A 21,444-nucleotide genomic window follows, 5' to 3' on the forward strand; every position below is an offset into this window, starting at 1 on the left:
CTTCTGCTTATCTGTGTTCCAGGAGGCTTTACTCTGAGCCTCTTTATGAATTCACAGGTACAAACTGGAAGGATTTGTAGCCATTTTTAATGTATCAGTGATCGTTAGAGCGAGGCCAGGAATGCGAAACCATATTTCCCACAATGGATGTGACCAAAGTTTAGCCTCCTTCCTTTTTTGACCGTAGCAAAGGGTCCACTCACCTGATGGGGGAATATACAGGCACCACTGCAGGGAAAAACCTGTACTTGCTTCAGCAGTACATATAATAAATTGGATACGATACAGAGAAGATTAGCATGGGCCCTGCGAAAGGATGACACGAAAATTCGTGAAGCGTTTCCATATTTTGGTCCAAAAATGACTTTGGCACAAGGCTACTTCATCCTTTTCTAGGAATCTTCCGCTTATCTGTGTTCCAGGAGGCTTTACTCTGAGCCTCTTTATGAATTCACACGGTACAAACTGGACGGATTTGTAACCATTTTCAATGTATCGGTGATCGTTAGAGAGAGGCCAGTGATGCGAAACCATATTTCCCACAATGGGTGTGACCAAAGTTTAGCCTCCTTCCTTTTTTGACCGTAGCAAAGGGTCCACTCACCTGATGGGGGAATATATACAGGCACCACTGCAGGGAAAAACCTGTACTTGCTTCGGCAGTACATATAATAAGTTGGATACGATACAGAGAAGATTAGCATGGCCCCTGCGAAAGGATGACACGCAAATTCGTGAAGCGTTTCCATATTTTGGTCCAAAAATGACTTTGGCACAAGGCTACTTCATCCTTTTCTAGGAATCTTCCGCTTATCTGTGTTCCAGATGGCTTTACTCTGAGCCTCTTTATGAATTCACACGGTACAAACTGGAAGGATTTGTAGCCATTTTCAATGTATCGGTGATCGTTAGAGAGAGGCCAGTGATGCGAAACCATATTTCCCACAATGGGTGTGACCAAAGTTTAGCCTCCTTCCTTTTTTGACCGTAGCAAAGGGTCCACTCACCTGATGGGGGAATATACAGGCACCACTGCAGGGAAACACCTGTACTTGCTCCGGCAGTACATATAATATATTGGATACGATACAGAGAAGATTAGCATGGCCCCTGCGAAAGGATGACACGCAAATTCGTGAAGCGTTTCCATATTTTGGTCCAAAAATGACTTTGGCACAAGGCTACTTTCATCCTTTTCTAGGAATCTTCTGCTTATCTGTGTTCCAGGAGGCTTTACTCTGAGCCACTTTATGAATTCACAGGTACAAACTGGAAGGATTTGTAGCCGTTTTTAATGTATCGGTGATCGTTAGAGCGAGGCCAGTAATGCGAAACCATATTTCCCACAATGGATGTGACCAAAGTTTAGCCTCCTTCCTTTTTTGACCGTAGCAAAGGGTCCACTCACCTGATGGGGGAATATATACAGGCACCACTGCAGGGAAAAACCTGTACTTGCTTCGGCAGTACATATAATAAATTGGATACGATACAGAGAAGATTAGCATGGCCCCTGCGAAAGGATGACACGCAAATTCGTGAAGCGTTTCCATATTTTGGTCCAAAAATGACTTTGGCACAAGGCTACTTTCCTCCTTTTCTAGGAATCTTCCACTCATCTGTGTTCCAGGAGGCTTTACTCTGAGCCTCTTTATGAATTCACAGGTACAAACTGGAAGGATTTGTAGCCATTTTCAATGTACCGGTGATCGTTAGAGAGAGGCCAGTGATGCGAAACCATATTTCCCACAATGGGTGTGACCAAAGTTTAGCCTCCTTCCTTTTTTGACCGTAGCAAAGGGTCCACTCACCTGATGGGGGAATATACAGGCACCACTGCAGGGAAAAACCTGTACTTGCTTCAGCAGTACATATAATAAATTGGATACGATACAGAGAAGATTAGCATGGCCCCTGCGAAAGGATGACACGAAAATTCCTGAAGCGTTTCCATATTTTGGTCCAAAAATGACTTTGGCACAAGGCTACTTCATCCTTTTCTAGGAATCTTCCGCTTATCTGTGTTCCAGGAGGCTTTACTCTGAGCCTCTTTATGAATTCACACGGTACAAACTGGACGGATTTGTAGCCATTTTCAATGTATCGGTGATCGTTAGAGAGAGGCCAGTGATGCGAAACCATATTTCCCACAATGGGTGTGACCAAAGTTTAGCCTCCTTCCTTTTTTGACCGTAGCAAAGGGTCCACTCACCTGATGGGGGAATATATACAGGCACCACTGCAGGGAAAAACCTGTACTTGCTTCGGCAGTACATATAATAAATTGGATACGATACAGAGAAGATTAGCATGGCCCCTGCGAAAGGATGACACGCAAATTCGTGAAGCGTTTCCATATTTTGGTCCAAAAATGACTTTGGCACAAGGCTACTTTCCTCCTTTTCTAGGAATCTTCCACTCATCTGTGTTCCAGGAGGCTTTACTCTGAGCCTCTTTATGAATTCACACGGTACAAACTGGAAGGATTTGTAGCCATTTTTAATGTACCGGTGATCGTTAGAGAGAGGCCAGTGATGCGAAACCATATTTCCCACAATGGGTGTGACCAAAGTTTAGCCTCCTTCCTTTTTTGACCGTAGCAAAGGGTCCACTCACCTGATGGGGGAATATACAGGCACCACTGCAGGGGAAAAACCTGTACTTGCTTCAGCAGTACATATAATAAATTGGATACGATACAGAGAAGATTAGCATGGCCCCTGCGAAAGGATGACACGAAAATTCCTGAAGCGTTTCCATATTTTGGTCCAAAAATGACTTTGGCACAAGGCTACTTCATCCTTTTCTAGGAATCTTCCGCTTATCTGTGTTCCAGGAGGCTTTACTCTGAGCCTCTTTATGAATTCACACGGTACAAACTGGACGGATTTGTAGCCATTTTCAATGTATCGGTGATCGTTCGAGAGAGGCCAGTGATGCGAAACCATATTTCCCACAATGGGTGTGACCAAAGTTTAGTCTCCTTCCTTTTTTGACCGTAGCAAAGGGTCCACTCACCTGATGGGGGAATATACAGGCACCACTGCAGGGAAAAACCTGTACTTGCTTCGGCAGTACATATAATAAATTGGATACGATACAGAGAAGATTAGCATGGCCCCTGCGAAAGGATGACACGCAAATTCGTGAAGCGTTTCCATATTTTGGTCCAAAAATGACTTTGGCACAAGGCTACTTTCCTCCTTTTCTAGGAATCTTCCACTTATCTGTGTTCCAGGAGGCTTTACTCTGAGCCTCTTTATGAATTCACACGGTACAAACTGGACAGATTTGTAGCCATTTTCAATGTATCGGTGATCGTTAGAGAGAGGCCAGTGATTCGAAACCATATTTCCCACAATGGGTGTGACCAAAGTTTAGCCTCCTTCCTTTTTTGACCGTAGCAAAGGGTCCACTCACCTGATGGGGGATTATATACAGGCACCACTGCAGGGAAAAACCTGTACTTGCTTCGGCAGTACATATAATAAATTGGATACGATACAGAGAAGATTAGCATGGCCCCTGCGAAAGGATGACACGCAAATTTGTGAAGCGTTTCCATATTTTGGTCCAAAAATGACTTTGGCACAAGGCTACTTCATCCTTTTCTAGGAATCTTCCGCTTATCTGTGTTCCAGGAGGCTTTACTCTGAGCCTCTTTAAGAATTCACACGGTACAAACTGGACGGATTTGTAGCCATTTTCAATGTATCAGTGATCGTTAGAGAGAGGCCAGTGATGCGAAACCATATTTCCCACAATGGGTGTGACCAAAGTTTAGCCTCCTTCCTTTTTTGACCGTAGCAAAGGGTCCACTCACCTGATGGGGGAATATACAGGCACCACTGCAGGGGAAAAACCTGTACTTGCTTCAGCAGTACATATAATAAATTGGATACGATACAGAGAAGATTAGCATGGCCCCTGGAAAGGATGACACGAAAATTCCTGAAGCGTTTCCATATTTTGGTCCAAAAATGACTTTGGCACAAGGCTACTTCATCCTTTTCTAGGAATCTTCCGCTTATCTGTGTTCCAGGAGGCTTTACTCTGAGCCTCTTTATGAATTCACAGGTACAAACTGGAAGGATTTGTAGCCATTTTCAATGTACCGGTGATCGTTAGAGAGAGGCCAGTGATGCGAAACCATATTTCCCACAATGGGTGTGACCAAAGTTTAGCCTCCTTCCTTTTTTGACCGTAGCAAAGGGTCCACTCACCTGATGGGGGAATATACAGGCACCACTGCAGGGAAAAACCTGTACTTGCTTCGGCAGTACATATAATAAATTGGATACGATACAGAGAAGATTAGCATGGCCCCTGCGTAAGGATGACACGAAAATTCCTGAAGCGTTTCCATATTTTGGTCCAAAAATGACTTTGGCACAAGGCTACTTCATCCTTTTCTAGGAATCTTCCGCTTATCTGTGTTCCAGGAGGCTTTACTCTGAGCCTCTTTATGAATTCACACGGTACAAACTGGACGGATTTGTAGCCATTTTCAATGTATCGGTGATCGTTAGAGAGAGGCCAGTGATGCGAAACCATATTTCCCACAATGGGTGTGACCAAAGTTTAGCCTCCTTCCTTTTTTGACCGTAGCAAAGGGTCCACTCACCTGATGGGGGAATATATACAGGCACCACTGCAGGGAAAAACCTGTACTTGCTTCGGCAGTACATATAATAAATTGGATACGATACAGAGAAGATTAGCATGGCCCCTGCGAAAGGATGACACGCAAATTCGTGAAGCGTTTCCATATTTTGGTCCAAAAATGACTTTGGCACAAGGCTACTTTCCTCCTTTTCTAGGAATCTTCCACTCATCTGTGTTCCAGGAGGCTTTACTCTGAGCCTCTTTATGAATTCACACGGTACAAACTGGAAGGATTTGTAGCCATTTTTAATGTACCGGTGATCGTTAGAGAGAGGCCAGTGATGCGAAACCATATTTCCCACAATGGGTGTGACCAAAGTTTAGCCTCCTTCCTTTTTTGACCGTAGCAAAGGGTCCACTCACCTGATGGGGGAATATACAGGCACCACTGCAGGGGAAAAACCTGTACTTGCTTCAGCAGTACATATAATAAATTGGATACGATACAGAGAAGATTAGCATGGCCCCTGCGAAAGGATGACACGAAAATTCCTGAAGCGTTTCCATATTTTGGTCCAAAAATGACTTTGGCACAAGGCTACTTCATCCTTTTCTAGGAATCTTCCGCTTATCTGTGTTCCAGGAGGCTTTACTCTGAGCCTCTTTATGAATTCACACGGTACAAACTGGACGGATTTGTAGCCATTTTCAATGTATCGGTGATCGTTCGAGAGAGGCCAGTGATGCGAAACCATATTTCCCACAATGGGTGTGACCAAAGTTTAGTCTCCTTCCTTTTTTGACCGTAGCAAAGGGTCCACTCACCTGATGGGGGAATATACAGGCACCACTGCAGGGAAAAACCTGTACTTGCTTCGGCAGTACATATAATAAATTGGATACGATACAGAGAAGATTAGCATGGCCCCTGCGAAAGGATGACACGCAAATTCGTGAAGCGTTTCCATATTTTGGTCCAAAAATGACTTTGGCACAAGGCTACTTTCCTCCTTTTCTAGGAATCTTCCACTTATCTGTGTTCCAGGAGGCTTTACTCTGAGCCTCTTTATGAATTCACACGGTACAAACTGGACAGATTTGTAGCCATTTTCAATGTATCGGTGATCGTTAGAGAGAGGCCAGTGATTCGAAACCATATTTCCCACAATGGGTGTGACCAAAGTTTAGCCTCCTTCCTTTTTTGACCGTAGCAAAGGGTCCACTCACCTGATGGGGGATTATATACAGGCACCACTGCAGGGAAAAACCTGTACTTGCTTCGGCAGTACATATAATAAATTGGATACGATACAGAGAAGATTAGCATGGCCCCTGCGAAAGGATGACACGCAAATTTGTGAAGCGTTTCCATATTTTGGTCCAAAAATGACTTTGGCACAAGGCTACTTCATCCTTTTCTAGGAATCTTCCGCTTATCTGTGTTCCAGGAGGCTTTACTCTGAGCCTCTTTAAGAATTCACACGGTACAAACTGGACGGATTTGTAGCCATTTTCAATGTATCAGTGATCGTTAGAGAGAGGCCAGTGATGCGAAACCATATTTCCCACAATGGGTGTGACCAAAGTTTAGCCTCCTTCCTTTTTTGACCGTAGCAAAGGGTCCACTCACCTGATGGGGGAATATACAGGCACCACTGCAGGGGAAAAACCTGTACTTGCTTCAGCAGTACATATAATAAATTGGATACGATACAGAGAAGATTAGCATGGCCCCTGGAAAGGATGACACGAAAATTCCTGAAGCGTTTCCATATTTTGGTCCAAAAATGACTTTGGCACAAGGCTACTTCATCCTTTTCTAGGAATCTTCCGCTTATCTGTGTTCCAGGAGGCTTTACTCTGAGCCTCTTTATGAATTCACACGGTACAAACTGGACGGATTTGTAGCCATTTTCAATGTATCGGTGATCGTTCGAGAGAGGCCAGTGATGCGAAACCATATTTCCCACAATGGGTGTGACCAAAGTTTAGTCTCCTTCCATTTTTGACCGTAGCAAAGGGTCCACTCACCTGATGGGGGAATATACAGGCACCACTGCAGGGAAAAACCTGTACTTGCTTCGGCAGTACATATAATAAATTGGATACGATACAGAGAAGATTAGCATGGCCCCTGTGAAAGGATGACACGCAAATTCGTGAAGCGTTTCCATATTTTGGTCCAAAAATGACTTTGGCACAAGGCTACTTCATCCTTTTCTAGGAATCTTCCGCTTATCTGTGTTCCAGGAGGCTTTACTCTGAGCCTCTTTATGAATTCACACGGTACAAACTGGACGGATTTGTAGCCATTTTCAATGTATCGGTGATCGTTAGAGAGAGGCCAGTGATGCGAAACCATATTTCCCACAATGGGTGTGACCAAAGTTTAGCCTCCTTCCTTTTTTGATCGTAGCAAAGGGTCCACTCACCTGATGGGGGAATATGCAGGCACCACTGCAGGGGAAAAACCTGTACTTGCTTCAGCAGTACATATAATAAATTGGATACGATACAGAGAAAATTAGCATGGCCCCTGCGAAAGGATGACACGAAAATTCCTGAAGCGTTTCCATATTTTGGTCCAAAAATGACTTTGGCACAAGGCTACTTCATCCTTTTCTAGGAATCTTCCGCTTATCTGTGTTCCAGGAGGCTTTACTCTGAGCCTCTTTATGAATTCACACGGTACAAACTGGACGGATTTGTAGCCATTTTCAATGTATCGGTGATCGTTCGAGAGAGGCCAGTGATGCGAAACCATATTTCCCACAATGGGTGTGACCAAAGTTTAGTCTCCTTCCATTTTTGACCGTAGCAAAGGGTCCACTCACCTGATGGGGGAATATACAGGCACCACTGCAGGGAAACACCTGTACTTGCTCCGGCAGTACATATAATAAATTTGATACGATACAGAGAAGATTAGCATGGCCCCTGCGAAAGGATGACACGCAAATTCGTGAAGCGTTTCCATATTTTGGTCCAAAAATGACGTTGGCACAAGGCTACTTTCATCCTTTTCTAGGAATCTTCTGCTTATCTGTGTTCCAGGAGGCTTTACTCTGAGCCACTTTATGAATTCACAGGTACAAACTGGAAGGATTTGTAGCCATTTTTAATGTATCGGTGATCGTTAGAGCGAGGCCAGTAATGCGAAACCATATTTCCCACAATGGGTGTGACCAAAGTTTAGCCTCCTTCCTTTTTTGACCGTAGCAAAGGGTCCACTCACCTGATGGGGGAATATATACAGGCACCACTGCAGGGAAAAACCTGTACTTGCTTCGGCAGTACATATAATAAATTGGATACGATACAGAGAAGATTAGCATGGCCCCTGCGAAAGGATGACACGCAAATTCGTGAAGCGTTTCCATATTTTGGTCAAAAAATGACTTTGGCACAAGGCTACTTCATCCTTTTCTAGGAATCTTCCACTTATCTGTGTTCCAGGAGGCTTTACTCTGAGCCTCTTTATGAATTCACACGGTACAAACTGGACAGATTTGTAGCCATTTTCAATGTATCGGTGATCGTTAGAGAGAGGCCAGTGATGCGAAACCATATTTCCCACAATGGGTGTGACCAAAGTTTAGCCTCCTTCCTTTTTTGACCGTAGCAAAGGGTCCACTCACCTGATGGGGGAATATATACAGGCACCACTCCAGGGGAAAACCTGTACTTGCTTCGGCAGTACATATAATAAATTGGATACGATACAGAGAAGATTAGCATGGCCCCTGCGAAAGGATGACACGAAAATTCGTGAAGCGTTTCCATATTTTGGTCCAAAAATGACTTTGGCACAAAGCTACTTCATCCTTTTCTAGGAATCTTCCGCTTATCTGTGTTCCAGGAGGCTTTACTCTGAGCCTCTTTATGAATTCACACGGTACACACTGGACGGATTTGTAGCCATTTTCAATATATCGGTGATCGTTAGAGAGAGGCCAGTGATGCGAAACCATATTTCCCACAATGGGTGTGACCAAAGTTTAGCCTCCTTCCTTTTTTGACCGTAGCAAAGGGTCCACTCACCTGATGGGGGAATATACAGGCACCACTGCAGGGAAACACCTTTACTTGCACAGCCAGTACATATAATGAATTGGATACGATACAGAGAAGATTAGCATGGCCCCTGCGAAAGGATGACACGCAAATTCGTGATGCGTTTCCATATTTTGGTCCAAAAATGACTTTGGCACAAGGCTACTTTCCTCCTTTTCAAGGAATCTTCCACTTATCTGTGTTCCAGGAGGCTTTACTCTGAGCCTCTTTATGAATTCACAAGGTACAAACTGGACAGATTTGTAGCCATTTTCAATGTATCAGTGATCGTTAGAGAGAGGCCAGTGATGCGAAACCATATTTCCCACAATGGGTGTGACCAAAGTTTAGCCTCCTTCCTTTTTTGACCGTAGCAAAGGGTCCACTCACCTGATGGGGGAATATATACAGGCACCACTCCAGGGAAAAACCTGTACTTGCTTCGGCAGTACATATAATAAATTGGATACGATACAGAGAAGATTAGCATGGCCCCTGCGAAAGGATGACACGCAAATTCGTGAAGCATTTCCATATTTTGGTCCAAAAATGACTTTGGCACAAGGCTACTTTCATCCTTTTCTAGGAATCTTCCGCTTATCTGTGTTCCAGGAGGCTTTATTCTGAGCCTCTTTATGAATTCACAGGTACAAACTGGAAGGATTTGTAGCCATTTTTAATGTATCAGTGATCGTTAGAGTGAGGCCAGTAATGCGAAACCATATTTCCCACAATGGGTGTGACCAAAGTTTAGCCTCCTTCCTTTTTTGACCGTAGCAAAGGGTCCACTCACCTGATGGGGGAATATATACAGGCACCACTGCAGGGAAAAACCTGTACTTGCTTCGGCAGTACATATAATAAATTGGATACGATACAGAGAAGATTAGCATGGCCCCTGCGAAAGGATGACACGCAAATTCGTGAAGCGTTTCCATATTTTGGTCCAAAAATGACTTTGGCACAAGGCTACTTCATTCTTTTCTAGGAATCTTCCGCTTATCTGTGTTCCAGGAGGCTTTACTCTGAGCCTCTTTATGAATTCACACGGTACAAACTGGAAGGATTTGTAGCCATTTTCAATGTATCGGTGATCGTTAGAGAGAGGCCAGTGATGCGAAACCATATTTCCCACAATGGGTGTGACCAAAGTTTAGCCTCCTTCCTTTTTTGACCGTAGCAAAGGGTCCACTCACCTGATGGGGGAATATACAGGCACCACTGCAGGGCAACACCTGTACTTGCTCCGGCAGTACATATAATAAATTGGATACGATACAGAGAAGATTAGCATGGCCCCTGCGAAAGGATGACACGCAAATTCGTGAAGCGTTTCCATATTTTGGTCCAAAAATGACTTTGTCACAAGGCTACTTTCATCCTTTTCTAGGAATCTTCTGCTTATCTGTGTTCCAGGAGGCTTTACTCTGAGCCTCTTTATGAATTCACAGGTACAAACTGGAAGGATTTGTAGCCATTTTTAATGTATCAGTGATCGTTAGAGCGAGGCCAGGAATGCGAAACCATATTTCCCACAATGGATGTGACCAAAGTTTAGCCTCCTTCCTTTTTTGACCGTAGCAAAGGGTCCACTCACCTGATGGGGGAATATACAGGCACCACTGCAGGGAAAAACCTGTACTTGCTTCAGCAGTACATATAATAAATTGGATACGATACAGAGAAGATTAGCATGGGCCCTGCGAAAGGATGACACGAAAATTCGTGAAGCGTTTCCATATTTTGGTCCAAAAATGACTTTGGCACAAGGCTACTTCATCCTTTTCTAGGAATCTTCCGCTTATCTGTGTTCCAGGAGGCTTTACTCTGAGCCTCTTTATGAATTCACACGGTACAAACTGGACGGATTTGTAGCCATTTTCAATGTATCGGTGATCGTTAGAGAGAGGCCAGTGATGCGAAACCATATTTCCCACAATGGGTGTGACCAAAGTTTAGCCTCCTTCCTTTTTTGACCGTAGCAAAGGGTCCACTCACCTGATGGGGGAATATATACAGGCACCACTGCAGGGAAAAACCTGTACTTGCTTCGGCAGTACATATAATAAATTGGATACGATACAGAGAAGATTAGCATGGCCCCTGCGAAAGGATGACACGCAAATTCGTGAAGCGTTTCCATATTTTGGTCCAAAAATGACTTTGGCACAAGGCTACTTCATCCTTTTCTAGGAATCTTCCGCTTATCTGTGTTCCAGATGGCTTTACTCTGAGCCTCTTTATGAATTCACACGGTACAAACTGGAAGGATTTGTAGCCATTTTCAATGTATCGGTGATCGTTAGAGAGAGGCCAGTGATGCGAAACCATATTTCCCACAATGGGTGTGACCAAAGTTTAGCCTCCTTCCTTTTTTGACCGTAGCAAAGGGTCCACTCACCTGATGGGGGAATATACAGGCACCACTGCAGGGAAACACCTGTACTTGCTCCGGCAGTACATATAATATATTGGATACGATACAGAGAAGATTAGCATGGCCCCTGCGAAAGGATGACACGCAAATTCGTGAAGCGTTTCCATATTTTGGTCCAAAAATGACTTTGGCACAAGGCTACTTTCATCCTTTTCTAGGAATCTTCTGCTTATCTGTGTTCCAGGAGGCTTTACTCTGAGCCACTTTATGAATTCACAGGTACAAACTGGAAGGATTTGTAGCCGTTTTTAATGTATCGGTGATAGTTAGAGCGAGGCCAGTAATGCGAAACCATATTTCCCACAATGGATGTGACCAAAGTTTAGCCTCCTTCCTTTTTTGACCGTAGCAAAGGGTCCACTCACCTGATGGGGGAATATATACAGGCACCACTGCAGGGAAAAACCTGTACTTGCTTCGGCAGTACATATAATAAATTGGATACGATACAGAGAAGATTAGCATGGCCCCTGCGAAAGGATGACACGCAAATTCGTGAAGCGTTTCCATATTTTGGTCCAAAAATGACTTTGGCACAAGGCTACTTTCCTCCTTTTCTAGGAATCTTCCACTCATCTGTGTTCCAGGAGGCTTTACTCTGAGCCTCTTTATGAATTCACAGGTACAAACTGGAAGGATTTGTAGCCATTTTCAATGTACCGGTGATCGTTAGAGAGAGGCCAGTGATGCGAAACCATATTTCCCACAATGGGTGTGACCAAAGTTTAGCCTCCTTCCTTTTTTGACCGTAGCAAAGGGTCCACTCACCTGATGGGGGAATATACAGGCACCACTGCAGGGAAAAACCTGTACTTGCTTCAGCAGTACATATAATAAATTGGATACGATACAGAGAAGATTAGCATGGCCCCTGCGAAAGGATGACACGAAAATTCCTGAAGCGTTTCCATATTTTGGTCCAAAAATGACTTTGGCACAAGGCTACTTCATCCTTTTCTAGGAATCTTCCGCTTATCTGTGTTCCAGGAGGCTTTACTCTGAGCCTCTTTATGAATTCACACGGTACAAACTGGACGGATTTGTAGCCATTTTCAATGTATCGGTGATCGTTAGAGAGAGGCCAGTGATGCGAAACCATATTTCCCACAATGGGTGTGACCAAAGTTTAGCCTCCTTCCTTTTTTGACCGTAGCAAAGGGTCCACTCACCTGATGGGGGAATATATACAGGCACCACTGCAGGGAAAAACCTGTACTTGCTTCGGCAGTACATATAATAAATTGGATACGATACAGAGAAGATTAGCATGGCCCCTGCGAAAGGATGACACGCAAATTCGTGAAGCGTTTCCATATTTTGGTCCAAAAATGACTTTGGCACAAGGCTACTTTCCTCCTTTTCTAGGAATCTTCCACTCATCTGTGTTCCAGGAGGCTTTACTCTGAGCCTCTTTATGAATTCACACGGTACAAACTGGAAGGATTTGTAGCCATTTTTAATGTACCGGTGATCGTTAGAGAGAGGCCAGTGATGCGAAACCATATTTCCCACAATGGGTGTGACCAAAGTTTAGCCTCCTTCCTTTTTTGACCGTAGCAAAGGGTCCACTCACCTGATGGGGGAATATACAGGCACCACTGCAGGGGAAAAACCTGTACTTGCTTCAGCAGTACATATAATAAATTGGATACGATACAGAGAAGATTAGCATGGCCCCTGCGAAAGGATGACACGAAAATTCCTGAAGCGTTTCCATATTTTGGTCCAAAAATGACTTTGGCACAAGGCTACTTCATCCTTTTCTAGGAATCTTCCGCTTATCTGTGTTCCAGGAGGCTTTACTCTGAGCCTCTTTATGAATTCACACGGTACAAACTGGACGGATTTGTAGCCATTTTCAATGTATCGGTGATCGTTCGAGAGAGAACAGTGATGCGAAACCATATTTCCCACAATGGGTGTGACCAAAGTTTAGTCTCCTTCCTTTTTTGACCGTAGCAAAGGGTCCACTCACCTGATGGGGGAATATACAGGCACCACTGCAGGGAAAAACCTGTACTTGCTTCGGCAGTACATATAATAAATTGGATACGATACAGAGAAGATTAGCATGGCCCCTGCGAAAGGATGACACGCAAATTCGTGAAGCGTTTCCATATTTTGGTCCAAAAATGACTTTGGCACAAGGCTACTTTCCTCCTTTTCTAGGAATCTTCCACTTATCTGTGTTCCAGGAGGCTTTACTCTGAGCCTCTTTATGAATTCACACGGTACAAACTGGACAGATTTGTAGCCATTTTCAATGTATCGGTGATCGTTAGAGAGAGGCCAGTGATGCGAAACCATATTTCCCACAATGGGTGTGACCAAAGTTTAGCCTCCTTCCTTTTTTGACCGTAGCAAAGGGTCCACTCACCTGATGGGGGATTATATACAGGCACCACTGCAGGGAAAAACCTGTACTTGCTTCGGCAGTACATATAATAAATTGGATACGATACAGAGAAGATTAGCATGGCCCCTGCGAAAGGATGACACGCAAATTTGTGAAGCGTTTCCATATTTTGGTCCAAAAATGACTTTGGCACAAGGCTACTTCATCCTTTTCTAGGAATCTTCCGCTTATCTGTGTTCCAGGAGGCTTTACTCTGAGCCTCTTTATGAATTCACACGGTACAAACTGGACGGATTTGTAGCCATTTTCAATGTATCGGTGATCGTTAGAGAGAGGCCAGTGATGCGAAACCATATTTCCCACAATGGGTGTGACCAAAGTTTAGCCTCCTTCCTTTTTTGACCGTAGCAAAGGGTCCACTCACCTGATGGGGGAATATACAGGCACCACTGCAGGGGAAAAACCTGTACTTGCTTCAGCAGTACATATAATAAATTGGATACGATACAGAGAAGATTAGCATGGCCCCTGCGAAAGGATGACACGAAAATTCCTGAAGCGTTTCCATATTTTGGTCCAAAAATGACTTTGGCACAAGGCTACTTCATCCTTTTCTAGGAATCTTCCGCTTATCTGTGTTCCAGGAGGCTTTACTCTGAGCCTCTTTATGAATTCACACGGTACAAACTGGACGGATTTGTAGCCATTTTCAATGTATCGGTGATCGTTCGAGAGAGGCCAGTGATGCGAAACCATATTTCCCACAATGGGTGTGACCAAAGTTTAGTCTCCTTCCATTTTTGACCGTAGCAAAGGGTCCACTCACCTGATGGGGGAATATACAGGCACCACTGCAGGGAAAAACCTGTACTTGCTCCGGCAGTACATATAATAAATTTGATACGATACAGAGAAGATTAGCATGGCCCCTGCGAAAGGATGACACGCAAATTCGTGAAGCGTTTCCATATTTTGGTCCAAAAATGACTTTGGCACAAGGCTACTTTCATCCTTTTCTAGGAATCTTCTGCTTATCTGTGTTCCAGGAGGCTTTACTCTGAGCCACTTTATGAATTCACAGGTACAAACTGGAAGGATTTGTAGCCATTTTTAATGTATCGGTGATCGTTAGAGCGAGGCCAGTAATGCGAAACCATATTTCCCACAATGGGTGTGACCAAAGTTTAGCCTCCTTCCTTTTTTGACCGTAGCAAAGGGTCCACTCACCTGATGGGGGAATATATACAGGCACCACTGCAGGGAAAAACCTGTACTTGCTTCGGCAGTACATATAATAAATTGGATACGATACAGAGAAGATTAGCATGGCCCCTGCGAAAGGATGACACGCAAATTCGTGAAGCGTTTCCATATTTTGGTCCAAAAATGACTTTGGCACAAGGCTACTTTCCTCCTTTTCTAGGAATCTTCCACTTATCTGTGTTCCAGGAGGCTTTACTCTGAGCCTCTTTATGAATTCACACGGTACAAACTGGACAGATTTGTAGCCATTTTCAATGTATCGGTGATCGTTAGAGAGAGGCCAGTGATGCGAAACCATATTTCCCACAATGGGTGTGACCAAAGTTTAGCCTCCTTCCTTTTTTGACCGTAGCAAAGGGTCCACTCACCTGATGGGGGATTATATACAGGCACCACTGCAGGGAAAAACCTGTACTTGCTTCGGCAGTACATATAATAAATTGGATACGATACAGAGAAGATTAGCATGGCCCCTGCGAAAGGATGACACGCAAATTTGTGAAGCGTTTCCATATTTTGGTCCAAAAATGACTTTGGCACAAGGCTACTTCATCCTTTTCTAGGAATCTTCCGCTTATCTGTGTTCCAGGAGGCTTTACTCTGAGCCTCTTTATGAATTCACACGGTACAAACTGGACGGATTTGTAGCCATTTTCAATGCATCGTGATCGTTAGAGAGAGGCCAGTGATGCGAAACCATATTTCCCACAATGGGTGTGACCAAAGTTTAGCCTCCTTCCTTTTTTGACCGTAGCAAAGGGTCCACTCACCTGATGGAGGAATATACAGGCACAACTGCAGGGAAACACCTGTACTTGCTCCGGCAGTACATATAATAAATTGGATACGATACAGAGAAGATTAGCATGGCCCCTGCGAAAGGATGACACGAAAATTCGTGAAGCGTTTCCATATTTTGGTCCAAAATTGACTTTGGCACAAGGCTACTTCATCCTTTTCTAGGAATCTTCCGCTTATCTGTGTTCCAGGAGGCTTTACTCTGAGCCTCTTTATGAATTCACACGGTACAAACTGGACGGATTTGTAGCCATTTTCAATGTATCGGTGATCGTTAGAGAGAGGCCAGTGATGCGAAACCATATTTCCCACAATGGGTGTGACCAAAGTTTAGCCTCCTTCCTTTTTTGACCGTAGCAAAGGGTCCACTCACCTGATGGGGGAATATACAGGCACCACTGCAGGGAAACACCTGTACTTGCTCCGGCAGTACATATAATAAATTGGATACGATACAGAGAAGATTAGCATGGCCCCTGAGAAAGGATGACACGCAAATTCGTGAAGCGTTTCCATATTTTGGTCCAAAAATGACTTTGGCACAAGGCTACTTTCATCCTTTTCTAGGAATCTTCTGCTTATCTGTGTTCCAGGAGGCTTTACTCTGAGCCACTTTATGAATTCACAGGTACAAACTGGAAGGATTTGTAGCCATTTTTAATGTATCGGTTATCGTTAGAGCGAGGCCAGTAATGCGAAACCATATTTCCCACAATGGATGTGACCAAAGTTTAGCCTCCTTCCTTTTTTGACCATAGCAAAGGGTCCACTCACCTGATGGGGGAATATATACAGGCACCACTGCAGGGAAAAACCTGTACTTTCTTCGGCACTACATATAATAAATTGGATATGATACAGAGAAGATTAGCATGGCCCCTGCGAAAGGATGACACGCAAATTCGTGAAGCGTTTCCATATTTTGGTCCAAAAATGACTTTGGCACAAGGCTACTTTCCTCCTTTTCTAGGAATCTTCCACTCATCTGTGTTCCAGGAGGCTTTACTCTGAGCCTCTTTATGAATTCACACGGTACAAACTGGAAGGATTTGTAGCCATTTTCAATGTACCGGTGATCGTTAGAGAGAGGCCAGTGATGCGAAACCATATTTCCCACAATGGGTGTGACCAAAGTTTAGCCTCCTTCCTTTTTTGACCGTAGCAAAGGGTCCACTCACCTGATGGGGGAATATACAGGCACCACTGCAGGGAAAAACCTGTACTTGCTTCAGCAGTACATATAATAAATTGGATACGATACAGAGAAGATTAGCATGGCCCCTGCGAAAGGATGACACAAAAATTCCTGAAGCGTTTCCATATTTTGGTCCAAAAATGACTTTGGCACAAGGCTACTTCATCCTTTTCTAGGAATCTTCCGCTTATCTGTGTTCCAGGAGGCTTTACTCTGAGCCTCTTTATAAATTCACACGGTACAAACTGGACGGATTTGTAGCCATTTTCAATGTATCGGTGATCGTTAGAGAGAGGCCAGTGATGCGAAACCATATTTCCCACAATGGGTGTGACCAAAGTTTAGCCTCCTTCCTTTTTTGACCGTAGCAAAGGGTCCACTCACCTGATGGGGGAATATACAGGCACCACTGCATGGAAACACCTGTACTTGCTCCGGCAGTACATATAATAAGTTGGATACGATACAGAGAAGGTTAGCATGGCCCCTGCGAAAGGATGACACGCAAATTCGTGAAGCGTTTCCATATTTTGGTCCAAAAATGACTTTGGCACAAGGCTACTTTCATCCTTTTCTAGGAATCTTCTGCTTATCTGTGTTCCAGGAGGCTTTACTCTGAGCCACTTTTTGAATTCACAGGTACAAACTGGAAGGATTTGTAGCCATTTTTAATGTATCGGTGATCGTTAGAGCGAGGCCAGTAATGCGAAACCATATTTCCCACAATGGGTGTGACCAAAGTTTAGCCTCCTTCCTTTTTTGACCGTAGCAAAGGGTCCACTCACCTGATGGGGGATTATATACAGGCACCACTGCAGGGAAAAACCTGTACTTGCTTCGGCAGTACATATAATAAATTGGATACGATACAGAGAAGATTAGCATGGCCCCTGCGAAAGGATGACACGCAAATTCGTGAAGCGTTTCCATATTTTGGTCCAAAAATGACTTTGGCACAAGGCTACTTTCCTCCTTTTCTAGGAATCTTCCACTCATCTGTGTTCCAGGAGGCTTTACTCTGAGCCTCTTTATGAATTCACACGGTACAAACTGGAAGGATTTGTAGCCATTTTCAATGTACCGGTGATCGTTAGAGAGAGGCCAGTGATGCGAAACCATATTTCCCACAATGGGTGTGACCAAAGTTTAGCCTCCTTCCTTTTTTGACCGTAGCAAAGGGTCCACTCACCTGATGGGGGAATATACAGGCACCACTGCAGGGAAAAACCTGTACTTGCTTCAGCAGTACATATAATAAATTGGATACGATACAGAGAAGATTAGCATGGCCCCTGCGAAAGGATGACACGAAAATTCCTGAAGCGTTTCCATATTTTGGTCCAAAAATGACTTTGGCACAAGGCTACTTCATCCTTTTCTAGGAATCTTCCGCTTATCTGTGTTCCAGGAGGCTTTACTCTGAGCCTCTTTATGAATTCACCCGGTACAAACTGGACGGATTTGTAGCCATTTTCAATGTATCGGTGATCGTTAGAGAGAGGCCAGTGATGCGAAACCATATTTCCCACAATGGGTGTGACCAAAGTTTAGCCTCCTTCCTTTTTTGACCGTAGCAAAGGGTCCACTCACCTGATGGGGGAATATACAGGCACCACTGCAGGGAAACACCTGTACTTGCTCCGGCAGTACATATAATAAATTGGATACGATACAGAGAAGATTAGCATGGCCCCTGCGAAAGGATGACACGCAAATTCGTGAAGCGTTTCCATATTTTGGTCCAAAAATGACTTTGGCACAAGGCTACTTTCATCCTTTTCTAGGAATCTTCTGCTTCTCTGTGTTCCAGGAGGCTTTACTCTGAGCCACTTTATGAATTCACAGGTACAAACTGGAAGGATTTGTAGCCATTTTCAATGTATCGGTGATCGTTAGAGCGAGGCCAGTAATGCGAAACCATATTTCCCACAATGGGTGTGACCAAAGTTTAGCCTCCTTCCTTTTTTGACCGTAGCAAAGGGTCCACTCACCTGATGGGGGAATATATACAGGCACCACTGCAGGGAAAAACCTGTACTTGCTTAGGCAGTACATATAATAAATTGGATACGATACAGAGAAGATTAGCATGGCCCCTGCGAAAGGATGACACGCAAATTCGTGAAGCGTTTCCATATTTTGGTCCAAAAATGACTTTGGCACAAGGCTACTTTCCTCCTTTTCTAGGAATCTTCCACTTATCTGTGTTCCAGGAGGCTTTACTCTGAGCCTCTTTATGAATTCACACGGTACAAACTGGACGGATTTGTAGCCATTTTCAATGTATCGGTGATCGTTAGAGAGAGGCCAGTGATGCGAAACCATATTTCCCACAATGGGTGTGACCAAAGTTTAGCCTCCTTCGTTTTTTGACCGTAGCAAAGGGTCCACTCACCTGATGGAGGAATATACAGGCACCACTGCAGGGAAACACCTGTACTTGCTCCGGCAGTACATATTATAAATTGGATACGATACAGAGAAGATTAGCATGGCCCCTGCGAAAGGATGACACAAAAATTCCTGAAGCGTTTCCATATTTTGGTCCAAAAATGACTTTGGCACAAGGCTACTTCATCCTTTTCTAGGAATCTTCCGCTTATCTGTGTTCCAGGAGGCTTTACTCTGAGCCTCTTTATAAATTCACACGGTACAAACTGGACGGATTTGTAGCCATTTTCAATGTATCGGTGATCGTTAGAGAGAGGCCAGTGATGCGAAACCATATTTCCCACAATGGGTGTGACCAAAGTTTAGCCTCCTTCCTTTTTTGACCGTAGCAAAGGGTCCACTCACCTGATGGGGGAATATACAGGCACCACTGCATGGAAACACCTGTACTTGCTCCGGCAGTACATATAATAAGTTGGATACGATACAGAGAAGGTTAGCATGGCCCCTGCGAAAGGATGACACGCAAATTCGTGAAGCGTTTCCATATTTTGGTCCAAAAATGACTTTGGCACAAGGCTACTTTCATCCTTTTCTAGGAATCTTCTGCTTATCTGTGTTCCAGGAGGCTTTACTCTGAGCCACTTTTTGAATTCACAGGTACAAACTGGAAGGATTTGTAGCCATTTTTAATGTATCGGTGATCGTTAGAGCGAGGCCAGTAATGCGAAACCATATTTCCCACAATGGGTGTGACCAAAGTTTAGCCTCCTTCCTTTTTTGACCGTAGCAAAGGGTCCACTCACCTGATGGGGGATTATATACAGGCACCACTGCAGGGAAAAACCTGTACTTGCTTCGGCAGTACATATAATAAATTGGATACGATACAGAGAAGATTAGCATGGCCCCTGCGAAAGGATGACACGCAAATTCGTGAAGCGTTTCCATATTTTGGTCCAAAAATGACTTTGGCACAAGGCTACTTTCCTCCTTTTCTAGGAATCTTCCACTCATCTGTGTTCCAGGAGGCTTTACTCTGAGCCTCTTTATGAATTCACACGGTACAAACTGGAAGGATTTGTAGCCATTTTCAATGTACCGGTGATCGTTAGAGAGAGGCCAGTGATGCGAAACCATATTTCCCACAATGGGTGTGACCAAAGTTTAGCCTCCTTCCTTTTTTGACCGTAGCAAAGGGTCCACTCACCTGATGGGGGAATATACAGGCACCACTGCAGGGAAAAACCTGTACTTGCTTCAGCAGTACATATAATAAATTGGATACGATACAGAGAAGATTAGCATGGCCCCTGCGAAAGGATGACACGAAAATTCCTGAAGCGTTTCCATATTTTGGTCCAAAAATGACTTTGGCACAAGGCTACTTCATCCTTTTCTAGGAATCTTCCGCTTATCTGTGTTCCAGGAGGCTTTACTCTGAGCCTCTTTATGAATTCACCCGGTACAAACTGGACGGATTTGTAGCCATTTTCAATGTATCGGTGATCGTTAGAGAGAGGCCAGTGATGCGAAACCATATTTCCCACAATGGGTGTGACCAAAGTTTAGCCTCCTTCCTTTTTTGACCGTAGCAAAGGGTCCACTCACCTGATGGGGGAATATACAGGCACCACTGCAGGGAAACACCTGTACTTGCTCCGGCAGTACATATAATAAATTGGATACGATACAGAGAAGATTAGCATGGCCCCTGCGAAAGGATGACACGCAAATTCGTGAAGCGTTTCCATATTTTGGTCCAAAAATGACTTTGGCACAAGGCTACTTTCATCCTTTTCTAGGAATCTTCTGCTTCTCTGTGTTCCAGGAGGCTTTACTCTGAGCCACTTTATGAATTCACAGGTACAAACTGGAAGGATTTGTAGCCATTTTCAATGTATCGGTGATCGTTAGAGCGAGGCCAGTAATGCGAAACCATATTTCCCACAATGGGTGTGACCAAAGTTTAGCCTCCTTCCTTTTTTGACCGTAGCAAAGGGTCCACTCACCTGATGGGGGAATATATACAGGCACCACTGCAGGGAAAAACCTGTACTTGCTTAGGCAGTACATATAATAAATTGGATACGATACAGAGAAGATTAGCATGGCCCCTGCGAAAGGATGACACGCAAATTCGTGAAGCGTTTCCATATTTTGGTCCAAAAATGACTTTGGCACAAGGCTACTTTCCTCCTTTTCTAGGAATCTTCCACTTATCTGTGTTCCAGGAGGCTTTACTCTGAGCCTCTTTATGAATTCACACGGTACAAACTGGACGGATTTGTAGCCATTTTCAATGTATCGGTGATCGTTAGAGAGAGGCCAGTGATGCGAAACCAT

The 21,444-nt window shown here is 44.1% G+C and overlaps 53 non-coding genes across 53 annotated transcripts; all 53 read left to right on the top strand.

Annotated features, from left to right (window-relative positions):
- The first annotated feature begins 244 nt into the window (after nucleotides 1–244).
- On the top strand, nucleotides 245–351 carry LOC133012972 (U6 spliceosomal RNA). Its single transcript, XR_009681398.1, has one exon. It is a non-coding gene; the product is annotated as a U6 spliceosomal RNA (small nuclear RNA).
- Nucleotides 352–647: 296 nt separating this feature from the next.
- Nucleotides 648–754, top strand: LOC133012835 (U6 spliceosomal RNA). The gene has a single exon (XR_009681269.1). It is a non-coding gene; the product is annotated as a U6 spliceosomal RNA (small nuclear RNA).
- A 294-nt stretch (nucleotides 755–1,048) lies between these two features.
- Nucleotides 1,049–1,155, top strand: LOC133012898 (U6 spliceosomal RNA). Its single transcript, XR_009681328.1, has one exon. It is a non-coding gene; the product is annotated as a U6 spliceosomal RNA (small nuclear RNA).
- A 296-nt stretch (nucleotides 1,156–1,451) lies between these two features.
- On the top strand, nucleotides 1,452–1,558 carry LOC133012371 (U6 spliceosomal RNA). Its single transcript, XR_009680833.1, has one exon. It is a non-coding gene; the product is annotated as a U6 spliceosomal RNA (small nuclear RNA).
- Nucleotides 1,559–1,852: 294 nt separating this feature from the next.
- On the top strand, nucleotides 1,853–1,959 carry LOC133012850 (U6 spliceosomal RNA). Its single transcript, XR_009681283.1, has one exon. It is a non-coding gene; the product is annotated as a U6 spliceosomal RNA (small nuclear RNA).
- A 296-nt stretch (nucleotides 1,960–2,255) lies between these two features.
- LOC133012382 (U6 spliceosomal RNA) lies at nucleotides 2,256–2,362 on the top strand. Its single transcript, XR_009680844.1, has one exon. It is a non-coding gene; the product is annotated as a U6 spliceosomal RNA (small nuclear RNA).
- Nucleotides 2,363–2,658: 296 nt separating this feature from the next.
- LOC133012851 (U6 spliceosomal RNA) lies at nucleotides 2,659–2,765 on the top strand. Its single transcript, XR_009681284.1, has one exon. It is a non-coding gene; the product is annotated as a U6 spliceosomal RNA (small nuclear RNA).
- A 294-nt stretch (nucleotides 2,766–3,059) lies between these two features.
- LOC133012394 (U6 spliceosomal RNA) lies at nucleotides 3,060–3,166 on the top strand. Its single transcript, XR_009680856.1, has one exon. It is a non-coding gene; the product is annotated as a U6 spliceosomal RNA (small nuclear RNA).
- Nucleotides 3,167–3,463: 297 nt separating this feature from the next.
- LOC133012532 (U6 spliceosomal RNA) lies at nucleotides 3,464–3,570 on the top strand. Its single transcript, XR_009680985.1, has one exon. It is a non-coding gene; the product is annotated as a U6 spliceosomal RNA (small nuclear RNA).
- Nucleotides 3,571–3,865: 295 nt separating this feature from the next.
- On the top strand, nucleotides 3,866–3,971 carry LOC133012464 (U6 spliceosomal RNA). The gene has a single exon (XR_009680921.1). It is a non-coding gene; the product is annotated as a U6 spliceosomal RNA (small nuclear RNA).
- A 293-nt stretch (nucleotides 3,972–4,264) lies between these two features.
- LOC133012550 (U6 spliceosomal RNA) lies at nucleotides 4,265–4,371 on the top strand. The gene has a single exon (XR_009681002.1). It is a non-coding gene; the product is annotated as a U6 spliceosomal RNA (small nuclear RNA).
- A 296-nt stretch (nucleotides 4,372–4,667) lies between these two features.
- LOC133012407 (U6 spliceosomal RNA) lies at nucleotides 4,668–4,774 on the top strand. The gene has a single exon (XR_009680868.1). It is a non-coding gene; the product is annotated as a U6 spliceosomal RNA (small nuclear RNA).
- Nucleotides 4,775–5,070: 296 nt separating this feature from the next.
- On the top strand, nucleotides 5,071–5,177 carry LOC133012852 (U6 spliceosomal RNA). Its single transcript, XR_009681285.1, has one exon. It is a non-coding gene; the product is annotated as a U6 spliceosomal RNA (small nuclear RNA).
- A 294-nt stretch (nucleotides 5,178–5,471) lies between these two features.
- LOC133012419 (U6 spliceosomal RNA) lies at nucleotides 5,472–5,578 on the top strand. Its single transcript, XR_009680879.1, has one exon. It is a non-coding gene; the product is annotated as a U6 spliceosomal RNA (small nuclear RNA).
- Nucleotides 5,579–5,875: 297 nt separating this feature from the next.
- LOC133012533 (U6 spliceosomal RNA) lies at nucleotides 5,876–5,982 on the top strand. The gene has a single exon (XR_009680986.1). It is a non-coding gene; the product is annotated as a U6 spliceosomal RNA (small nuclear RNA).
- A 295-nt stretch (nucleotides 5,983–6,277) lies between these two features.
- Nucleotides 6,278–6,383, top strand: LOC133012465 (U6 spliceosomal RNA). Its single transcript, XR_009680922.1, has one exon. It is a non-coding gene; the product is annotated as a U6 spliceosomal RNA (small nuclear RNA).
- A 294-nt stretch (nucleotides 6,384–6,677) lies between these two features.
- On the top strand, nucleotides 6,678–6,784 carry LOC133012810 (U6 spliceosomal RNA). The gene has a single exon (XR_009681245.1). It is a non-coding gene; the product is annotated as a U6 spliceosomal RNA (small nuclear RNA).
- A 295-nt stretch (nucleotides 6,785–7,079) lies between these two features.
- On the top strand, nucleotides 7,080–7,186 carry LOC133012387 (U6 spliceosomal RNA). Its single transcript, XR_009680848.1, has one exon. It is a non-coding gene; the product is annotated as a U6 spliceosomal RNA (small nuclear RNA).
- Nucleotides 7,187–7,480: 294 nt separating this feature from the next.
- LOC133012932 (U6 spliceosomal RNA) lies at nucleotides 7,481–7,587 on the top strand. Its single transcript, XR_009681360.1, has one exon. It is a non-coding gene; the product is annotated as a U6 spliceosomal RNA (small nuclear RNA).
- A 296-nt stretch (nucleotides 7,588–7,883) lies between these two features.
- On the top strand, nucleotides 7,884–7,990 carry LOC133012431 (U6 spliceosomal RNA). The gene has a single exon (XR_009680890.1). It is a non-coding gene; the product is annotated as a U6 spliceosomal RNA (small nuclear RNA).
- A 296-nt stretch (nucleotides 7,991–8,286) lies between these two features.
- On the top strand, nucleotides 8,287–8,393 carry LOC133012545 (U6 spliceosomal RNA). Its single transcript, XR_009680997.1, has one exon. It is a non-coding gene; the product is annotated as a U6 spliceosomal RNA (small nuclear RNA).
- Nucleotides 8,394–8,687: 294 nt separating this feature from the next.
- On the top strand, nucleotides 8,688–8,794 carry LOC133012458 (U6 spliceosomal RNA). Its single transcript, XR_009680916.1, has one exon. It is a non-coding gene; the product is annotated as a U6 spliceosomal RNA (small nuclear RNA).
- Nucleotides 8,795–9,091: 297 nt separating this feature from the next.
- On the top strand, nucleotides 9,092–9,198 carry LOC133012536 (U6 spliceosomal RNA). Its single transcript, XR_009680989.1, has one exon. It is a non-coding gene; the product is annotated as a U6 spliceosomal RNA (small nuclear RNA).
- Nucleotides 9,199–9,494: 296 nt separating this feature from the next.
- On the top strand, nucleotides 9,495–9,601 carry LOC133012442 (U6 spliceosomal RNA). The gene has a single exon (XR_009680901.1). It is a non-coding gene; the product is annotated as a U6 spliceosomal RNA (small nuclear RNA).
- A 294-nt stretch (nucleotides 9,602–9,895) lies between these two features.
- On the top strand, nucleotides 9,896–10,002 carry LOC133012724 (U6 spliceosomal RNA). Its single transcript, XR_009681164.1, has one exon. It is a non-coding gene; the product is annotated as a U6 spliceosomal RNA (small nuclear RNA).
- A 294-nt stretch (nucleotides 10,003–10,296) lies between these two features.
- On the top strand, nucleotides 10,297–10,403 carry LOC133012974 (U6 spliceosomal RNA). The gene has a single exon (XR_009681400.1). It is a non-coding gene; the product is annotated as a U6 spliceosomal RNA (small nuclear RNA).
- Nucleotides 10,404–10,699: 296 nt separating this feature from the next.
- On the top strand, nucleotides 10,700–10,806 carry LOC133012454 (U6 spliceosomal RNA). Its single transcript, XR_009680912.1, has one exon. It is a non-coding gene; the product is annotated as a U6 spliceosomal RNA (small nuclear RNA).
- A 294-nt stretch (nucleotides 10,807–11,100) lies between these two features.
- Nucleotides 11,101–11,207, top strand: LOC133012899 (U6 spliceosomal RNA). Its single transcript, XR_009681329.1, has one exon. It is a non-coding gene; the product is annotated as a U6 spliceosomal RNA (small nuclear RNA).
- Nucleotides 11,208–11,503: 296 nt separating this feature from the next.
- LOC133012466 (U6 spliceosomal RNA) lies at nucleotides 11,504–11,610 on the top strand. Its single transcript, XR_009680923.1, has one exon. It is a non-coding gene; the product is annotated as a U6 spliceosomal RNA (small nuclear RNA).
- Nucleotides 11,611–11,904: 294 nt separating this feature from the next.
- On the top strand, nucleotides 11,905–12,011 carry LOC133012853 (U6 spliceosomal RNA). Its single transcript, XR_009681286.1, has one exon. It is a non-coding gene; the product is annotated as a U6 spliceosomal RNA (small nuclear RNA).
- A 296-nt stretch (nucleotides 12,012–12,307) lies between these two features.
- LOC133012474 (U6 spliceosomal RNA) lies at nucleotides 12,308–12,414 on the top strand. The gene has a single exon (XR_009680931.1). It is a non-coding gene; the product is annotated as a U6 spliceosomal RNA (small nuclear RNA).
- A 296-nt stretch (nucleotides 12,415–12,710) lies between these two features.
- Nucleotides 12,711–12,817, top strand: LOC133012854 (U6 spliceosomal RNA). Its single transcript, XR_009681287.1, has one exon. It is a non-coding gene; the product is annotated as a U6 spliceosomal RNA (small nuclear RNA).
- Nucleotides 12,818–13,111: 294 nt separating this feature from the next.
- Nucleotides 13,112–13,218, top strand: LOC133012475 (U6 spliceosomal RNA). The gene has a single exon (XR_009680932.1). It is a non-coding gene; the product is annotated as a U6 spliceosomal RNA (small nuclear RNA).
- Nucleotides 13,219–13,515: 297 nt separating this feature from the next.
- LOC133012534 (U6 spliceosomal RNA) lies at nucleotides 13,516–13,622 on the top strand. Its single transcript, XR_009680987.1, has one exon. It is a non-coding gene; the product is annotated as a U6 spliceosomal RNA (small nuclear RNA).
- Nucleotides 13,623–13,917: 295 nt separating this feature from the next.
- LOC133012857 (U6 spliceosomal RNA) lies at nucleotides 13,918–14,024 on the top strand. Its single transcript, XR_009681289.1, has one exon. It is a non-coding gene; the product is annotated as a U6 spliceosomal RNA (small nuclear RNA).
- A 294-nt stretch (nucleotides 14,025–14,318) lies between these two features.
- LOC133012401 (U6 spliceosomal RNA) lies at nucleotides 14,319–14,425 on the top strand. The gene has a single exon (XR_009680862.1). It is a non-coding gene; the product is annotated as a U6 spliceosomal RNA (small nuclear RNA).
- Nucleotides 14,426–14,721: 296 nt separating this feature from the next.
- Nucleotides 14,722–14,828, top strand: LOC133012477 (U6 spliceosomal RNA). The gene has a single exon (XR_009680933.1). It is a non-coding gene; the product is annotated as a U6 spliceosomal RNA (small nuclear RNA).
- Nucleotides 14,829–15,125: 297 nt separating this feature from the next.
- LOC133012535 (U6 spliceosomal RNA) lies at nucleotides 15,126–15,232 on the top strand. Its single transcript, XR_009680988.1, has one exon. It is a non-coding gene; the product is annotated as a U6 spliceosomal RNA (small nuclear RNA).
- A 293-nt stretch (nucleotides 15,233–15,525) lies between these two features.
- Nucleotides 15,526–15,632, top strand: LOC133012788 (U6 spliceosomal RNA). Its single transcript, XR_009681225.1, has one exon. It is a non-coding gene; the product is annotated as a U6 spliceosomal RNA (small nuclear RNA).
- A 294-nt stretch (nucleotides 15,633–15,926) lies between these two features.
- LOC133012946 (U6 spliceosomal RNA) lies at nucleotides 15,927–16,033 on the top strand. Its single transcript, XR_009681373.1, has one exon. It is a non-coding gene; the product is annotated as a U6 spliceosomal RNA (small nuclear RNA).
- Nucleotides 16,034–16,329: 296 nt separating this feature from the next.
- On the top strand, nucleotides 16,330–16,436 carry LOC133012970 (U6 spliceosomal RNA). Its single transcript, XR_009681396.1, has one exon. It is a non-coding gene; the product is annotated as a U6 spliceosomal RNA (small nuclear RNA).
- Nucleotides 16,437–16,731: 295 nt separating this feature from the next.
- On the top strand, nucleotides 16,732–16,838 carry LOC133012896 (U6 spliceosomal RNA). Its single transcript, XR_009681327.1, has one exon. It is a non-coding gene; the product is annotated as a U6 spliceosomal RNA (small nuclear RNA).
- A 294-nt stretch (nucleotides 16,839–17,132) lies between these two features.
- On the top strand, nucleotides 17,133–17,239 carry LOC133012424 (U6 spliceosomal RNA). The gene has a single exon (XR_009680884.1). It is a non-coding gene; the product is annotated as a U6 spliceosomal RNA (small nuclear RNA).
- Nucleotides 17,240–17,535: 296 nt separating this feature from the next.
- On the top strand, nucleotides 17,536–17,642 carry LOC133012478 (U6 spliceosomal RNA). Its single transcript, XR_009680934.1, has one exon. It is a non-coding gene; the product is annotated as a U6 spliceosomal RNA (small nuclear RNA).
- A 295-nt stretch (nucleotides 17,643–17,937) lies between these two features.
- Nucleotides 17,938–18,044, top strand: LOC133012858 (U6 spliceosomal RNA). The gene has a single exon (XR_009681290.1). It is a non-coding gene; the product is annotated as a U6 spliceosomal RNA (small nuclear RNA).
- Nucleotides 18,045–18,338: 294 nt separating this feature from the next.
- On the top strand, nucleotides 18,339–18,445 carry LOC133012725 (U6 spliceosomal RNA). Its single transcript, XR_009681165.1, has one exon. It is a non-coding gene; the product is annotated as a U6 spliceosomal RNA (small nuclear RNA).
- Nucleotides 18,446–18,741: 296 nt separating this feature from the next.
- LOC133012773 (U6 spliceosomal RNA) lies at nucleotides 18,742–18,848 on the top strand. The gene has a single exon (XR_009681211.1). It is a non-coding gene; the product is annotated as a U6 spliceosomal RNA (small nuclear RNA).
- Nucleotides 18,849–19,143: 295 nt separating this feature from the next.
- On the top strand, nucleotides 19,144–19,250 carry LOC133012948 (U6 spliceosomal RNA). Its single transcript, XR_009681375.1, has one exon. It is a non-coding gene; the product is annotated as a U6 spliceosomal RNA (small nuclear RNA).
- Nucleotides 19,251–19,544: 294 nt separating this feature from the next.
- On the top strand, nucleotides 19,545–19,651 carry LOC133012425 (U6 spliceosomal RNA). Its single transcript, XR_009680885.1, has one exon. It is a non-coding gene; the product is annotated as a U6 spliceosomal RNA (small nuclear RNA).
- Nucleotides 19,652–19,947: 296 nt separating this feature from the next.
- LOC133012480 (U6 spliceosomal RNA) lies at nucleotides 19,948–20,054 on the top strand. The gene has a single exon (XR_009680936.1). It is a non-coding gene; the product is annotated as a U6 spliceosomal RNA (small nuclear RNA).
- A 295-nt stretch (nucleotides 20,055–20,349) lies between these two features.
- On the top strand, nucleotides 20,350–20,456 carry LOC133012859 (U6 spliceosomal RNA). The gene has a single exon (XR_009681291.1). It is a non-coding gene; the product is annotated as a U6 spliceosomal RNA (small nuclear RNA).
- Nucleotides 20,457–20,750: 294 nt separating this feature from the next.
- On the top strand, nucleotides 20,751–20,857 carry LOC133012727 (U6 spliceosomal RNA). The gene has a single exon (XR_009681167.1). It is a non-coding gene; the product is annotated as a U6 spliceosomal RNA (small nuclear RNA).
- A 296-nt stretch (nucleotides 20,858–21,153) lies between these two features.
- LOC133012774 (U6 spliceosomal RNA) lies at nucleotides 21,154–21,260 on the top strand. The gene has a single exon (XR_009681212.1). It is a non-coding gene; the product is annotated as a U6 spliceosomal RNA (small nuclear RNA).
- Nucleotides 21,261–21,444: the final 184 nt, after the last annotated feature.

Source organism: Limanda limanda, chromosome 10 (genome assembly GCF_963576545.1).
Source record: "Limanda limanda chromosome 10, fLimLim1.1, whole genome shotgun sequence".
Taxonomy (NCBI): domain Eukaryota; kingdom Metazoa; phylum Chordata; class Actinopteri; order Pleuronectiformes; family Pleuronectidae; genus Limanda; species Limanda limanda.